This window comes from Poecilia mexicana, unplaced genomic scaffold (genome assembly GCF_051168715.1).
Source record: "Poecilia mexicana isolate PSO_F unplaced genomic scaffold, ASM5116871v1 scaffold_4, whole genome shotgun sequence".
Classification (NCBI taxonomy): Eukaryota; Metazoa; Chordata; class Actinopteri; order Cyprinodontiformes; family Poeciliidae; genus Poecilia; species Poecilia mexicana.
Genome location: NW_028263373.1, coordinates 15,382,276 through 15,399,106, shown reverse-complemented (window position 1 = coordinate 15,399,106; position 16,831 = coordinate 15,382,276). Strand labels below are relative to the sequence as shown.

General features: G+C 37.4%; 1 protein-coding gene across 5 annotated transcripts in view; it reads left to right on the top strand.

Moving 5' to 3' along the window:
* adgrl2a (adhesion G protein-coupled receptor L2a) overlaps nt 1-16,831 on the top strand; it is a 125,597-nt gene that overhangs the window by 31,322 nt on the left and 77,444 nt on the right. The gene's annotated exons all lie outside the window — the stretch shown is intronic.

The window sequence follows — 16,831 nt, the reverse complement described above, 5'->3', positions numbered from 1 at the left end:
GTTCTGAAATCTAATTACTGGACTGTAAAGCCCAGGGCTTAATATGAGCCCAGAACCTGCAAGAACAGGATCCAGCACCTCCCAGTGATGTTCCATTTAGATGTTTAACGACTAAAAATACTTATACTGTCTCGCTTTCTATCTTTTTTTCTCCTTCCTTTCTTTCTTACTTTTTTATTTAATAACCTCTTTTCTGTCTTGTCCCTATTCTGGTTATGTAAAAAGGACAAACTGTTAGTGTGAGGAAGACAAATTAATCATTTAACATCTGATCTGATGAGATGTGATACTTCAAATTCTCAAAACGGAAGATAAATGTGACATGGTGTCTTATTTCTAAACACCCTGTGCATATATGTAGCGAATTGTCTTAAAAAAAATGGAAGTGCTGATTGTGTGTGCTTATCCATCCTCACTTAATATTTAATGAAACTTTAAAATGCTGCAGAAACTTTATATACTTTTTTTAAGCGTGAATTTTAAAATCTGTTCTACTTACTTAACATTTGATGCAGCACCCAAACTGCTCAGAGTAAAGTGATACGTATTTGTTTAGGTCTGCGTGCTTTAAGGAGTGTGAGCTTGTTTTGTTTTTCTACCACTCTGTTGATGTCATCTTGGTTGTTTGAGGTACACTGCGGGATCCGGCCTCCCTGTGGAGCCAGGCAGCCGTGGGGTCTGTGTACGTAGGCCGACCACGCTGTCATGTCTCTTTCATCGCCAGCCAGGCTTGGCCAACACGGAGATAAGGAGACAATGACTGGGAGAGCGAGCAGTGGCAAGGTGTAACCACAGCCCCTGGGTCTCCTCCCTGCCGAGTACTTCAAATCCTCATTAGGATTTTCAGCAAAGGAAGAAGGGATTTTCAGGATTAGGGCTTTGTCACAGCTGGCTCCAGGTCGGTGTTTGTCATGCAAGAGCATGGCAGAACTCTGACATATTGCTAACCCCCCTCCTCCCGTCTAACACAGACGCTGCCTTCACCTGGCTCCCGAGGCAGTCAATGTATGTTCCACTGACCTCAAATGCTTGATGCTTACAATTGTTAACCTGCCGCCTTGGCTAAGCGTTTTAAAGTACTTTCTAGTAGCTTTTGTCAGGTGTCCGTTGATTCATGTTGCAGTGTCAGCGTTTGTTGGATATTAATACAGAGTTAACCTTGGAAAACATATTTAGTTTGGTGTTTACAGTCCTAATCCATAACTCTTCTGAACACGTCAGCTATGATTTTGATGCAGCTGTTCAGACAGGAGACTCGCTGCTACGCTTTAATCTTTACCCTTCATATTTTTGTACAGCAAAAGTACTAAATGGCCTTCCCTGAAGCTATTTGTTCCCTAGTTTGCTTGCATTTTACAAAAAAAAAAAAGTATGTAAAGTAGGTTTCTCTTCTAAAAAGCTCTGACCTGCCAATACTGGTTGTAGCTGGTTCCAATTGCTCTGTAAGAGCTATAATTGCCAGCACTAAACAAAGTTTAGGCTTTTTGGTGTTTCAGTCTTTTGCTTACAGACATGGTGATCTAGCATCTTAGCTCACAAACTGTACTTCAAAAATATTAACTTAAAAATAATATGTTCAGTGGACCACAGTCCCAAGACTGTTTAGATAACCAGCATGCATTGGTAGCTTTAACCAGCCAATGTATAATTGGAAGAATAGATCATTTCCCACCTTGAGTGTAAGAGACCAGTTGGTGTAAAACAGGATTTTAGAGATTTATAATCAAGACACAATCATTTGGAGTTGACATTTTAGAAATTTTACTTCACCTTTTCTAGCACCTCAGATTAGGTAGCATTGTAACTATAAAATACATTCTCTGTGTATTCTTAGCTTTGCTTGAAATTTTCTTATAGGCTTCCAACAATTCAAAATCCACTATGTTCCTTAGCAGAGTTTAAACATTTAAATACTTAAAGAAGATTCCAGGTATGGGCTGAAGTCGGCTGACCGTCGATTTGCACCTTATCTTGCTGCTTGCAAACTGAAGAGTGTTGTTGTTGGCGCAAACTGTCACCGCTTAGGTATTGAGTGTTAAGCGAAGTGGATCAGATCTGATTTCATGAGAAGCCTGTCATCAGTCGGGGTCAGTCAAGCTGTAAGCTAAACAGTTTTGTTAACCAGTCTATTTCACCCTGAATTTTGTAAATATGAACAAACAGTTTTCCTTTGAAAGAAAGTGGCTATTTCTTTGAGGTCACACTCTCATTACACTAAACAAAAGGCCCCTGTTTCCTGACATGTTGCTCAGTCTCTCAGATTTCAACGTAACATTAAAACTGCCTTCTTCCATAATTCTCAAGACTCTTACTGGATAAGAGGGTTTCAAATGGGTCCCACCCTAGATTAGTCATCTACTTGCATGTCCCTATCTACCTTATGCTTTACAGCCACAGCTTATCTCACTTTCTTGCCCTGTTAATCAGGGACACTCCTCCAGGTTAATTTTTTTTGTTTGCGTCTAGGCTTTACATTTGTTTCATTAGTCATAAATCTGGGCTGGTTGCAGGATTTACTGTTAAATGTTCTGATTCATGTGACAAATACTTGCTTATATGCTGTGAAAAGGACTCAAAGCTGTTTGCATGATGGCAACAAGATAAAATAGCGGCGCCTCTTTAGTTTTGAAATGTTTCTCCATTGGTGGCTTTTACGTCGTTGACATCAAGGACTGCAGACAAACGGAAAGCAAGGACTTCTGATGAAGTGCTGTCTGGAAGGGGCGGATGGAGAGAATGTTTTTGATTATCCACTGTATAAGGTGTCTCAAACAGGAATCAGCATGTACAACTTGCGCCTGACAAATGAAGCAGGTCAAAGGGCAAATGCAGGTTTGTTTTGTATTCGCTGGTGTTATGATGTGGAATGTTACAGTTAATAATCTGCAGAGTTCAGGTCGCATGAGATTGCAGCGTGCCAATTTTCTCTCTCTTTCTCGTGAGCCATTGTAGATTGGAATATTTTAGAGCATTATATAAACTGTTTTTTTAATAGAATTTCACTGTGGACGTCACAACTCTGATTTCCTCTGCAAGAGAAATTACATCCATTTATCAGTGTGAGCAGCCTGGGTCCCATTCCACTTTTGGGTTTAACAAAAAAGCAGACAGAAGGACGGAGTCATTGAAGTGGTCTTTGACTGCTTTTATTAAACCAGGCAGATTCCATAGCAGCTGAAACGTCTCACGCAAACAACAGCAATTTGTGTTTAAGGGGTAGATAATTACATTTCCATTGTGAGGAAACTGCTGAAAAACATCCACATGGGACAGCGTTAGTGCGGTTTGGATGGCATGTAAAGAAATACCTACTGCGGGACATGTAACAACAGAATGTGTTAAGAGAAGATGATATACTCCAAGGCTCGTGATTTCACAGATTTTACAGTCTGCTCTCATGGGTCGGTCGTAAGATATCCTTTCTTGCCCTTAGTGGAATCCTTTTTGTCCTCTTGCTTTCATTCCTGATTTAGTACAGCTGTAAATCCAGAGAAGGGTCCTGTAAACGAGGGGTGGTGAAACTACGCCCATAAATAAAAAGGATTTAGAAGCAGGGCCTTTTTCAAAGAACTCTAAATTCACATTTATGTGGCTTGTTAACTCATAGGGCTTAACTAGTGCGTTTAGTATTTTTTATTTTATTTTTTTCTTGTTTTGTAGGATTTCCGCTGAGGCTAAACTCTTAATTTAAACTCGCACTTAGTAAATCAGCCAAGAATTTCCACTTGTTTAGCGATACCTTTTTTTCTTTTTTTTTTTTTGATGGTCCTTCTAAATCAACATGCTGAAATCCTTACACATTGGTTTACTTGATGTCAGACTGAACATATACCAGTTCAAGCTGTTAGTGCTCCGGCACTATAAGTTGACCTCATGTGATTCAGCCTTTGACCTTGTGAGTCATAGTGACCCCTGAGTGCTTTTGCATGTCAGGCCTCAGGCTTTTCCTTACTCTTGGATAAATGATGCACTTACATGTTAACGATAAATATCCAATTAAATAATCTATTTTGAATTTGCTTCCTTCAGTATGCAGGCAGACGTATGCCAGTAGGATGTTAGACATAGGCTTATATTAATTCGTAATGGCAGAATAGTCTTTAGTAAAAAGACGTGGGCTGCCCATTCGATAGACTTGGCTAAGGCAGTTGTTTTTGAAAAGAAAAGGATCCTCACTGCTGAGAAAAGACTAAATATTTTTCTAGACCACAAAAATAGAAAATGGATCCCAAACATGGTATGTCTTCAGATTAGCAGAGTAACTAGTTAATTGTTTTTGTTTAAATGAATAAATAAATAAATAAATAAATGTCGTCCTTTTAATTTTACCACTTCTTGAAGTTGTTAGCAAGGGTATAGCAGAATATCCTTAAGCTATTTTGAAGCTGTTACTTTTTAAAGCTTTTTGTGTCTTGATTTTGGTCACCATCTTATACATACTGACAGAGCCATACATGGACCGATGCTCGTGTTTCTTAATTTCCATCAGACAGACAGCTCTCCTCCTCGAAATTCTTAAATTTATTTAAAATATTCAGCCACCAGCTTTACATCTTGACGATCTTCAGATATGTCCTTAAATAGGAACTTCACATGTACTGCCTCTATTCAGAGTAAGTTATTCCAAATCTGGAAGCTTTTTTTAATGCAAGGTTGTTATATTTATTTATTTATTTTCATTTTTTGACTAATCAGTAATGAGCTGAAAGATTGTTGAGATTATATTTAATTGAAAATCATTAAAATAAAATACAGTAATAACGTTCATATTTAGGTGCCTCCGAAATGAGATCTGTTAATGGACATATTAGGATGTAATTTATTTATTTATTTTTTTTTTTTGCAATGTAAATAGTCTATTAGACAAGACTAAATTAGTGTTTTGCTTTCGTCCTTTGTCAAGTGTTATGCAACACTATTTGTCCCATTTTAAGTGTCCAAGCAAAAATGGTGTCAACTAACAATCCGCCAAATGTGGATAGCAGTGAGTCCTTGTGGTTGAGTCAGAATGGAGACGGCATAAAGAATTCAGTCAGAGCAGCAGTCATGTCATCAGGGCATGACTACCCTGTTGGTCAGGGAATTTAAATGCCAGGTGGGGGTCAGTTGAAGCACCGGTTGAATAATGTGGCACAAATGCATAAACATGAGAGCAGAGTCTTGGGGAAGAGGAACCACTGCCGTGGGCAGCTTGAAAAAGTGCACTGAGAGAATGCAAAGCAACCAGACAGACCACCGCGTTTTTATGTATTCCCAGTGGTGACACGTTGGGTGCCGTTTTATTAAAATGTAGTGCATCAAACACGTCACTGAAGCAGAGCAGGACATTCGGGCTTCTGAATGTATCTCAAGCCACTGCTTTTATTATTATTATTTTTAAAGAAACAGAATAAATGCTTTAGCCAAGGGTCATCACATACTAATCAAATTCAGCCTATGAAGCTCCAAAAGGCATTCACATCATTTAACTTGTATCAGTTGTCATTTGAAATATTGACTGACCTACATCAATTCCCTTCCGGAGTGACTCAGAGGATTAATCCACATAATTATATTAATGTCGACTCACTTTAATTGAAATAGAGGGCAAACTTTCTCCTATCCAATGTCTTGTTTTATTTTTGAATCTACACTGTTTACATAATTTACTTTTTTTTTTTTTTTTCGTCAAATCAAATTCAACACTGTAGTAATAAAATGAGTAAAGAGGCCTTGACCTTGTCTGGATAATCTCAAAATGTCTTGTAATTTAATATTGAAATTTACAGTTGACCGTGTTTTAGGAACCATGAGAGGAAATTTACTACTTTATGGTCACTGCAGCCATTTCATTACCAGGATATGTCCTTCCTTTTTTTGTGACCTAAAAATCCCTCTCTCTTTTTTCCCCCTCTCTCTCTCTCTCTTTCCCGCTCCCTCTGCACACACTGCCTGGCCTGGGGGCTATCCGATATTAGACAGTGAGATGTCACTCTGTGCTTGTGTGAGTGCAGTCAGCTAACATGTGCAGATGATGTGTAGTCAATAATGCATTATTAAAAAAAAAAAAAGAAGGGGGATTTATGACCTTGATGAGCCTCATATTGCTTAATTAGGCCTAAAGGTTGATTTACATACAAGTGTACATGGAATTTGATGAGGCTGTGTTATACTGCAGGTGCGGTACATTTTTCTTTTGTCTGGCAGCAAAACTTGATGCTTTGCGTTTGTTCAAATTCTAATGGACAGGGTTGTGAGCCAGTATATGAAAGGGGCTGGGGGGAGGGGGGTTACATGAACCTTTTTGGTTTCTAGTATTTCTACATGTCTTATTTTATTTGAACCCAATTAGAGTAAGTGCTACAAGATCATATTTCTGTTCATTGCTATTGTGGCCAGGATTATCTCTACAAGCACTAGTTTTGGGCAACAAGGAATACACTACATAAGGAAAACAAAATCTCTGGTGTAAGTTTCTGTTTAAAGCTGCTAAACAATGTGAGGAAAAAAAAAATTTTTTTTCTTGACATCTATTCAGAGAGAAATGATGAGATCTTTTTCAGAGTCATGTACCTATATCAGAGATGCTCCTGATAGCCCCCCTGCTGTTGCTATGGAAGTAGCAGAGATGTAAATGAACTGGAGTGAACTTGATGGTGGAGAATACAAATGAGGATGAAATGTTTCTTTTTTTTACCTTTGCTCTGGCTCTTTTTTCCTTCATCCTTTTTTCCTACTTCCTTTTCCTCTATTTCGTGTCTCATCTCTCATCATGTTCAAAGACTAACTAGCATTTAATATCGTTCATGACACTGTAACATGATATGAGAACAGCTAAAGATATATTTAAATTAGATTGGCTATGAGCTGGTCAGCAAAGCCACAGTAACTTTGTGCAAATTTATTTCCTTTCGATACTTGGAACTGGATCCAATACTTTGGAAATTGATTGATGAAGTAAGAATAGAAAAATCTATGTTATTCCCAACTGGGTGGTCAGAAATGACCACCCGTCATTTCTCAAGAAATGACCACACTGATAGTGATATCACTGTATCACTATCACTGATAAAGTGATAGGGTATCACAGCATCAGATTTATGGCAACAAGAGAACATTTGAAGAAATGTTGGGAAAACTAAGAGTCCCCATTATTTTCTTTTTCACAAATTTATTTATTTTTACAGATTATAAAATGTGTTTTAAAGAGTCTACAGGTGCTGGTCATAAAATTAGAATATTGTGATAAAGTTCATTATTTTCCATAATGTCATGATAAAAATTAAATTGTCATATATTTTAGATTCATTGCACACCAACTGAAATATTTCAGGTCTTTTATTGTTTTAATTTTGATGATTTTGGCAAACAGCTCTTGAAAACCCAAAATCCCTGTCTCAAAAAATTAGAATATTATGAAAAGGTTCTCTGAACGAGCAATAAAAATAATCATCCGAATCAACAAAGTAACTCTAAACACCTGAAAAAGATTCCTGAGGCCTTTAAAAACTCCCAGCCTGGTTCATTACTCAAAACCGCAATCATGGGTCAGACTGCTGACCTGACTGTTGTCCAGAAGGCCATCACTGACATCCTCAAGCAAGAGGGTGAGAAACAGAAAGAAATTTCTGAACGAATCGGCTGTTTGCAGAGTGTTATATCAAGGCACCTCAGTGGGAAGTCAGTAGGAAGGAAAAAGTGTGGCAGAAAACGCTACACAACGAGAAGAGGTGACCGGACCCTGAGGAAGATTGTGGAGAAAGGCCGATTCCAGACCAAATTAAATTTTCATCTCCATAAAACTTTTCAGCAGATGGAAGCATGAAGTGCTCCAAAATCTTCTGATAGCGGCTGCATTGATCCTGCCCTTGATAAAACCCAGTGGACCAACACCAGCAGCTGACATGGCACCCAGACCATCACTGACTGTGGGTACTTGACACTGGACTTCTGGCATTTTGGCATTTCCTTCTCCCCAGTCTTCCTCCAGAGTCTGGCACTTTGATTTCCGAATGACATGCAAAGTTTGCTTTCATCCGAAAAAAGTACTTTGGACCACTGAACAACAGTGGTCCAAAGTGCTGCTTCTCTGTAGCCCAGGTCAGGCGCTTCTGCCGCTGTTTCTGGTTCAAAAGTGGCTTGACCTTTGACCTGGGGAATGCGGCACCTGTAGCCCATTTCCTGCACACGCCTGTGCACAGTGGCTCTGGATGTTTCTACTCCAGACTCAGTCCACTGCTTCCCCCAAGGTCTGGAATCGGCCCTTCTCCACAATCTTCCTCAGGGTCCGGTCACCTCTTCTCGTTGTGTAGCGTTTTCTGCCACACTTTTTCCTTCCTACTGACTTCCCACTGAGGTGCCTTGATATAACACTCTGCAAACAGCCGATTCGTTCAGAAATTTCTTTCTGTTTCTCACCCTCTTGCTTGAGGATGTCAGTGATGGCCTTCTGGACAGCAGTCAGGTCAGCAATCTGACCCATGACTGCGGTTTTGAGTAATGAACCAGGCTGGGAGTTTTTAAAGGCCTCAGGAATCTTTTTCAGGTGTTTAGAGTTACTTTGTTGATTCGGATGATTATTTTTATTGCTCGTTCAGAGAACCTTTTCATAATATTCTAATTTTTTGAGACAGGGATTTTGGGTTTTCATGAGCTGTTTGCCAAAATCATCAAAATTAAAACAATAAAAGACCTGAAATATTTCAGTTGGTGTGCAATGAATCTAAAATATATGACAATTTAATTTTTATCATGACATTATGGAAAATAATGAACTTTATCACAATATTCTAATTTTATGACCAGCACCTGTATATCGATGTAGAATATTCCAGTCCAGTTTGGTCAAGTTTGCATAATGTGGTTTCATTCTTCTTTCTAAAGTAAAAGAAATTCATTAAAAAAAAGCAAAATGCAATTATATTGTGTTGTAAATTGAATAAAAGTGTCATAAATGTTAATGATTTTTTTTTATTTATTTTTTTTTAATATAAATGTATGTTTAGTGTGGAATCCTCCAGTTTGGGTTTTACTATCTACATATTTCATATTTTAAACTAAAGTTTCTCAAATGCAGTCTAGATTCTTAAACAACTGGGAAATAGCCCCTCAGCAGATGCTAAGTTTAACTCCTAACTGTTAGCCATAAGCGGTATTCTGAGTTAGCATGAAGAGCTGTCATTATTAATCGACTTCATTATCTTACAGGATAACAAGTGAAGAACCTCTTCAATTACAACTTTATTTACACTTGGATACGGGTTGTCTCTTTCTTACAGCATCCATAGGCTAATTATTACATGCCAATGGCAAATTATCCAAATGACACTGTTAAGTATCTTTTAGGACCGACTAGTAGATTGAGAGTGCTACACAGACATCCTCGTGAAAATTGGAACAGTTTTATGTGGAGTCATACATACCGTTTCCTGAGATGTTCATCACAGGTTTGTAATGATCCCCCTTTACAGGCTTTATAGTTAACATTACAACACATTTGTTTGATGATCATTTTACCTATTCCACAATACGTCAGCTGAAAAGAGACTAATTAGAAAAACAGGAGCACACTGTTAAATCAAAAATAAAGGTTAATGTGGGCCAGCCAGTTCAGTGGTGTAATTCATCTTTTACAATGGCCTCACAGAGTGAGCAGTCTACCTCATATCCTGCTGTTTGCTGAGCATATGCAATATTTTGTTTCATCTCCTCCCCTACATAGATCTGACTTCTTAAGAATCCATGTTGTTGGAAAGGATATCTCTGGATTATAGAATCAGCACTGTGGGAAGGGCCTTAAAATAATAGTTTCTTTTTCTTTTCAGACCCATTTTACTTGTTCCATAGATTTTGTGGTATGCAGTTGGTGGAGTAAACCAGGGTGACTCAAGCTGCGTCCCCTGTGGTTTCAAGCTAATACTTTAGGCCACACTTTTCTTTCACCCAGTGTCCCTCCAGTGAGCTAGCTTGTCAGCTCAGGAGAGCAGAATAATGGCAGCCGAGAAGGGATGCTAGCTCATTTACAAGCAGCTGGTTAGCTCTCGTCAGAGCAGCTAGGAAAATCAAAGGGCCCGGTTAACGGTAGACGACAAGCATTGGGAGCGTCCCTGTCAGTCTTCTCATTGGCTCTCAACAGAAATTATCTGGTTTCACATCAAAATAATGTGGGGACCCCTTTTGTGTTGTGGGCACAATGATGGCAGCGTTATAGTGACTGAATGGGCCTTTTGATCAGCCTCTGCTTTGCTCCTGGCCTAACTGTGGAAGTATTTGTAACTCAAGTTACAAAGAGTCATTTTAATATGAAAACCATTTACTGGAGGGGAGATACCCCTGGTAAAATGCAGGACTGTTTAATATCTTGTATGATTCTGGCTGAACTTGAGTGTAGTGATTTTATGTTTTGTACCATACAAAAACTATTTTTGTCTGTTGGATTTATATATATATATATATATATTTTTTTTTTTCCCCAAAAAACTGTTTCTACTGTATGTAGATGTTCCTTACATCATTAGTATTTACATGTGTATCCCTTTGGGTTTGATTATGCCTTGTCTGGCTTCATGGTAGAACAAGATGATCTTAATGACTTCTCATTTCTGTGAAATAGGAAGACAATTTGCTCATTACCTCTGCTTCAGTGACACTCATATGATACCAGATGGTCACTTTCCAATTGATTTGACTCGTTGGCGAAAAAAAAAAAAGAAAAAAAAAAGAATTAAATCATTAAAGCACCAAAGAGACACTGCATAATTGGTTCAGGCTACATATGGGGGTTTTCTCACAGTCCTCCAAATTGTTCACCTAATGTCATTGCAAAGGTTACTTGGACTAGTAAATATCAGCTTTGGAAGCTTTAAATAGTGTTTTGCCACCACTGTAATAGTTGTGTACCTCACCATAATAGGGGTCCTGTGCCTCATCAAAATTACTTGTTAATATGTTGTAAGAATTTTCTTTTTTATAGATTTTTATAGATAGCACTTGGCAAAAAGTGAAGTCTTTGTTGGGTAAATTGTTCATTATTCAATGCTAAATTGAGATGTACTGAACTTAATGTATTAGATTTTCTGAATATTACTATTTTGTATTATTTCATGCAATATAAAAAAAAGGGGAAAATATGTTTCGGATGACGTTGGAGGCCAAGTGCTCCAATCAAAGCTTAAGCTTTATTTTCAGGTGTAGTGTTCTTCTTTCTCGCAAAATATAATTTCACATTAAACTATCTGAAATATCTCTTGTATGCCTTTAAATCGTCTTGTACATGCAGATGATGTACATAGATGTATTTGACAATGTATTTAATGTGGTACATTTTGTCCTCAGCAAGGAACTGAAAAAGTAGTTTCATACCTTGTAGTATAATCAAATACAATAACTCATAAAATAATTTCATATTGTTTTGGTTTTTCTTAACTTTTGCTTGTCGCTTGATTGCTTTGAATGAAAACTGTCTTCTTGTTCTCATCTTCAAGTCTGGCTTTGCATATTTTGGCATTTAATTATTTATATTAGAAGTGATTTTTTTTTTTTATGTTTTGCCCAAAAATGCATAAAATTGACACAGCAATTGTTTGTACTTGAGCCATTACCTTTAATCATTGGACAGCAACAAGTCCTCTCACTGCAGCCACTTGTTGAGTTAAGATTTTGAATGATCAAGCTGATCATTTAAAAAGAAAAGAAAACAAGTCTCTAGTACAGCTGATATTTCAACAATCATATTCCTCATGTGGTTTACTGCTTCCATATGGAAGGTAAATAATTTTCATATTGTGTGTTCCCTGAATAATTATGCTAATGACCCAATGAGCAAAATAATGATTACTTTTCTGCCTCATTTGAATAATGAAATTCTTCAGTTAAGTGTAACAGTAAGCATTGGATTTGTTTATGTTAGATTAAGTGTGATCGTATTATTGTGTTGTAGCTGCAGTGCATTATCGATGGCGTTTTGCTTTCCTCTTAATATCGGCACAGAAACAAAGATAATTTACTTAAAGTAGCCACTAAGGCATATTTATATGAAACAACATGAGCAGAGGAACATGTGAGGAGATCAGAATGAAGTAATTATTTTTTTGCTGTCCTCATGTTAGCCATTTGAAACGATTTGTTTTTTCAGGTTTGAGTGATTTCAGCCGGTAAAGCGACATTTGTGAAGTTTGTGAAACGCTGTGTAGGTCGTGGGTTAACTCTCCATAACTGCTGATGTGACTTTGGGTGTTACTGTAACAATACATTTATTGCACTCACATTTTTCCACAGACAGACTATCGGGTGTCCACATATTGATGAGTCTGTGTCACTCACATCCCATAAACTAAAAATACCATCTGACAGCGGGGTGAAAAAGTAGTTCAGCCTGGGGTCTCTAATCAATGGAGAGAGGCTTTCATAAGTTGTTTACAACCCTGCTTTGGGTCCATGATCCATGGACCCAGAAGGCTAATAAAGTGTGTTTTAGAGGACGGCAATTTTGTTTGAAACACACAAAATTTAAACACGATAATGCATTGCTATAGCAAGTGTGCCAGCAGCATGGTTGAAAGGCAGCTTGTGCCAGCTGGAGTAATGCTGTTTTCTTGAGCATGCATTTGTCTTCTCATTTCTACAGGCTCTGTTTTCCTCCTTAGGAAGCGAGACTGCATTAGCTCTAAAATTGCGGAGGCTCTGCTGAGTGATTTAAGTACTTTAACAGAGTTCATGTGACACAAAACATAAGTTGGGCTGGCTGTGGATTTGCAGATCAAACTCAGAGGTCTTGCATATGGCCAGAAAACAGATCACTTTCAGCCGCAAAGTAGGCCTGCACAAGTTAATCTGTCCCGCCCAGCAATATTTAACTCCCCCTCTGATGATCCATTTGAAGTTCTTAAGATCTTTCAAATACGGCAGGCTCGTTTTGAGCAACTCCGTCTGAGCAAACTGTGCCAAAACAATTTATGTCAAAGTAAAATATACATTTTTCAATGTGTAAATGTGTGCATCTTTTACCAAAAACACAGAAAAAGAGAAAAAAAAAAAAATCTTCAAGCCTTGACCAAAGAGGTGCAGGATTATGCACTTTTTAAAAAAAAAAATTTATCCACCCTTTAATTACTCGTCTCTGTAAAAGACATCACATATTAGAAGAAAAAAAAATAGCTTTCTTTATATAGTTTCTAATAATGACTTGTTAAAAATGCAATTTCCTAAAAGTAAACTTTTTTCTACAACCTTTGGAAATAGTTTCACATCCCATTTTTACCTTAGGAGCAACATAAAATCTACTGATCCTGAAAACCCTGTGGGTTTTATTTTCAGAAAAATGTGTATTGGAACAGAATAGTTTGCTTTGTCAACAATTCTTGTTTTCCTCTTTTGTACGTTTTTGTGGTGATATAATTTACATGTGGTTTCCAAGGTAATGTAATGGCCTAAAAAAATGTTTTCAGACACTTTTTTGATTTCTAAATTTACTATGCTATCATATCTTTTTTTGATTTGAGTATCACACGTGATGTAAGCAAATAACATTTTCATGCTTTTAATAGGTTACAAATATAATGGGCAAGCAAAAAACTAGAGACCTGGTACAGAACCCCCTCTCCTGAACCTTTCTCAATGGTCGGTGCTCTGTGCTGTTTAAATTACGCAGTGGTAACATTTTTTGTCAAGTGAATTATTGCTATTGCTGTTGATTAATTTGTTCTAAAGTTGTATTGATGCCTGTTTAATTATGTCGGCATTGCTTTTTCTTTCAAATGATCATGCTATGAGAAACAAATAAATTCTCAGCATATTTTTAAAAAAACTGTCCGATGGGTTTCAGATGAATAACTGTCCTTGTGTAGATATTTATTAGCACATACTACACTTAGCTTAGAATATTTACTCATTTAGAAGGCTGATATTTTTATTTTTTTTTATCAAACAAGTACTTGTAGAAAAACAACACATAGGCTTTCATTCTCTGAATCTCTGCCACTTTCATGTCTCCGTTTGGATATTTTAAAGCTGTAGTATAACACTGAATGATGTTTAGCATTGCTCTATAGTTGCTACAAGAGGTATTGTAGTGTTCTGACAATGCATTGCTGGAGCGCACTGACATGAGCTCAAGATTGACTGTCAAGTTCTGTTCCTAACACCCTGTGTTTTCATTGTTTTTCACCTTTTTCCACGCTAGCGTCTGATAAATTGTTTATCAGCCAAGGCAGTTTTTTTTTCTCTCCTCAGACAAAAGGGCTGAAAATATGAAATGCAGCTAAAACCCATCATATTTGAAAGCCTTTACTTTTTGCCTGTTGGTCAAATGAAAGAATGTGCTGTCAAAAAGTGCCAGGAGAAGAAAAATGATCCACACTTAGTGATCATGGAGACAATTGAGGTTAGACTGACCAGAGCAGTGGCTTGCTTCATACAGATATGTTCTTTGTTTGTGCTGAGCTTTTCGCTGAATACCTCTGGAGTTGAGCTTTTACCTGATTGGTGCACAAACAGAGCAACCAGCAATACAGACTGACATTTATCTTCCTTTGTAAAATATCACAGCTGCGTTTTCTGCCAAGAAGCACAATGCAGAATGTTAATCCCCTGCCACTGTTGCTTAGCATTTAATCAGACAAAGATAATTGTATTGGTTGCTAATTGATGAGCCATTCAATAGGGTAAAATGAACTCAGTCTTTCTTGACCAATTTAGACAGTGACTGCAAGCAAACTCCTGCCAGTGACTTATCAAAAGAAAGAAAAGTCCTTTATGCTCCTAAACTGCACAAATGGATCACTCCAAGTTGTCTGCAAGGCAAACAAATTAGAACATGAGAAGTCGTGAGGGTGTTCTTTATTTTCTTCTGTGACTGCGAACTAAGCCTCATTAGGGAGACAGAGTCTTTGGAAACAACAGCCATCAACCAAGTTGTAGGTAGGTACCCTGTTATATAAGGCCTCAAAGAGGTGACAGAGTCACCAGTGGATGCGAGGGAACAGCTTATTAGTCAAAGAAGTCAACACAGGAGCAGCTGGCAGTCTTATTAGGCTCTCTGCCCTTATTCTTTAATGTCTGACGTGTCACAGCAGTAGAAAGTCGCTGTTATCAGAAACGCATACGGATTCATAAAGTTTACCTGGGTGGATCACTTTTAGTTCAAAAATGGCTTTTGGCATAACTCATATTTGCAGAACAACAACATTGATTTTTTATTTATTTATTTTTTCAGTTTTCCTATCCCCATCACTTGCCCTCATGGAAACGAATACCCACACATTCACGTCTTTTTTTTTTTTTTTTTTTTTCATTTTTTTCTACCTCCCAATTGTCGGCTCTGTGAAGAGGATTAAATTACACTTATGTTGTCATGGTTGTTGTTCCTTTTTATTCCGCACAGAAAGAGATGAGCACTGAAAGAAAAAAAAATAGCCTCTGTGGTGATGGACTTCACCATCACAATGTGTTTTTACATTAAAATGACAAACAAAGCAACAGCAGGTCTGACAAATAAGGCTCCTCACAAAAAAATATGGATTTTTTTTTTTTTATTTACACCAACTTTTTAAAGTATTACTTTACATTTTTTTTAATGGTGTTGTTCGCTTTGGCTTTTCTTTTTTCTTCTTTTTTTTTATCAGTATCACTGTACTTATATCAATAGTTGCAAGGTGGCCCAGGGCTCCAGACATTAGGTCGACAAACTAGACTTTAATGACAATTATTGATTTTTGTTTCAGGGCCGGTTAGGGCACAGGGATGACATAGTAACACCATTAGATCCCTGGTGCAGTTGAGATCTGAAATGTTTGCTTGACATGCTGATGTACAGCACCATGTGAAAGTATTCACATCTTTTGCACTTTGCTGCATTATAACCACAAGCTCTTTTGCATTGTGTTTTATCTGGTAGATCATCAAACAATAGTGGATAGTTGTGGATTAAAAAAAAAAAAAAAAACAAGACAACAAAGTTTCTCTTTAAAAAAAAATCTGAAAAGGTTAAGATGGTATTGTTTCAATCCCCTCTACTTTGATGCCCCTAAATAGATTTTGATGCAACTAAATGGCTCCTGAAGTAGAAAATCTGACCCTTTTTATAGAAGGATGAGGGAGCGACATATTTTTTTCAGTTTGGCACAAGCCATCTTTTTAGCTTTTAGCTTTTTAACCTACATTAAAAAAATGCTACATTAGCTTGAACATACCATTTTAACAATGAAACATGATGGTGGTGGCAGTATCATGCCGTGGGGATACTTTCCCTCTGGAGATGCAATGAACCTGATCAGAGTTGAAGGGAAGGTGGGTGCAGGATTTTCTTGGCTGGAGGTTCACCTGCCATCAATGTACAACCAGATGTAAAGGTTTAGATTCGAGCTGTACGATATAAGAAAATGATCCATTTGTGATATTTGATAAATAAATTAATTAGGACATTACTTGTGGTTATTCTGTGTTCTCCTCACTCATGTCGTTTTTCTCTTAGCTTCAAGCAATATGCTGCTTGAGCATTCTGAGCACTTTGCACAGCTTCGTTTTCTGGGTACTTCCTTCAGTGACATTAGATCCAACAAGCTAAATGTTGCATCAACATTCAATGCCTGGACTAATAATACTTTAATAAAATATCAAGCAATTAGTGCTTTATAAACACTCTTGCAATATTACTTTAGCACACATTGACATTGCGTTGACTGCACGAATGCAATATATTGTGCATCCCACAAGTCCAGACATAAATGCAATTGCGAATATGTAGCATGTCATTGTCCTTACTCTTCAGAATTAGAAATTGCTTTGTGTAGCAATGTCACATAAAATCTCAATAACATAGTAAGATGAGAAAAAAGTTAAAAGGCATATGAATACT